Here is a 1752-nt window from a genome sequence, read left to right on the forward strand (position 1 = left end):
GAGGGTTTTCTCATCGTTGTTGTCGCCATCCCCTTTAGTCGGTGACATGCAGCGAAGACACTGCCGTCGGTGTCATCCGGGCTAACCTTTCCCTTCCGCGCCTCAACTACAAGTGCCGAGCTTTGAGGTTGACTTGGCACTATTAAATTTCATTCTTTTGATATATAATCAGATATCCATATAGATTCATATCTAATCGAAATGTGCAGGTTATAGCAGCCTAGTACTATTTCCTTCTCTCCCACTTGCTATCAAGTGGCTCAGGGAAAGTCCTCAACAAAGCATATCAATCCGATTTGAGGTATGGTGTAATTAACACTGCTTTAGGCAAAAGCTAGCCTTTCATAATTGTCCTTGTAGTGTCTAAAATCTGCAAACCCCAAGTTCATTCAGTTAATCTTAGTTCTACCTTCGGAAATACTTGAAGCTACATGAAGATTATACACCATGCATAGAAGTGCCTGCTTGTATAGGACTACACATCTTTGTTTTTCAGAATATGAATATATTTGTTTCAAGAATTTGGCAATTTTACGTAAGCCAATTCAACACACATAAAAAGTTGCTGATGTTGAAAAATGGCACACGAGCATTATATGTAAATTAGAGGATGTCGAACAGAAAAAGCACCATGTATCTTGAAAGACTGACTGGATGTTCTATTTGGAAATATTTCTCATCTTTTTGCCCATTCATTTCAGGTTCTGGTAACAGGTTCGCTGCACCTTGTGGGTGATGTGCTGAGATTAATCAAGAAGTGACTCTACTCTATTGCATTAGTCAATAAGCTGAGATAGTTTGGATTATCCAAGTCTTTACACTTTTATATGTTTGAAGAAACATTCAAGATTTCGTAAGCCATCATCCCGAGAATTTTATTTGATAGTTGAATGTTTGTTGCATGTAAAGGATCTCCTTAGATTTGTCTCTTCCTCTGCAAGCTCTCTGCCTCCACAATATTAATAATGACATTTAATTTGTTAAGTCTGAATGTGATGGATTTGAATTTGTAATAGGGCTAAAACTATGCAATATATTTATTTAAGCCATCGTCCCGAGAAATTTTATTTGATAGTTGAATGTTTGTTGTAAAGGACCTCCTCAGGTTTGTCTCTTCCTCTACAAGCTCTCTTCCTCCACAATATTAATAATGACATTTAATTTGTTAAGTCTGAAATTGGATGGATTTGTAATGGATTTGGATTTGTAACAGGGCTAAAACTAGGCAATATATTTATTTTAAAAAATTATAATCTGTTAGAACCTCTCATGAATTGTGTAATTAATCCTTATTTGATATATTATTTTTCACCACAAAAAAATCATAAAATAGAGACAGAATTAGCGACGGAATTTAATTCCGTCGCTAATGATATAATTAGAGACGGAATGAATTATCCGTCGCTAATTAGCGACCGATAATTAAATTCCATCGCTAATTAGCGACGGATATTTTAATTCCGTCGCTAATTAGCGACGGATAATTCATTTCGTCTCTAATTATATCATTAGCGACGGAATATTTTATTCCGTTGCTAATTATAGCGACGAAATTTAATTCCGTCGCTATAATTAGCGACGGAATAAAATATTCCGTCGCTAATGATATAATTAGAGACGGAATGAATTATCCGTCGCTAATTAGCGACGGAATTAAAATATCCGTCGCTTATTTTAATTCCGTCGGTAATTAGCGACGGATAATTCATTCCGTCTCTAATTATATCATTAGCGACAGAATATTTTATTCCG

The sequence above is a fragment of the Curcuma longa genome, chromosome 7 (genome assembly GCF_044706935.1).
Source record: "Curcuma longa cultivar G26 ecotype Majalengka, Jawa Barat chromosome 7, ITB_CL_G26_1.1, whole genome shotgun sequence".
Lineage (NCBI taxonomy): Eukaryota > Viridiplantae > Streptophyta > Magnoliopsida > Zingiberales > Zingiberaceae > Curcuma > Curcuma longa.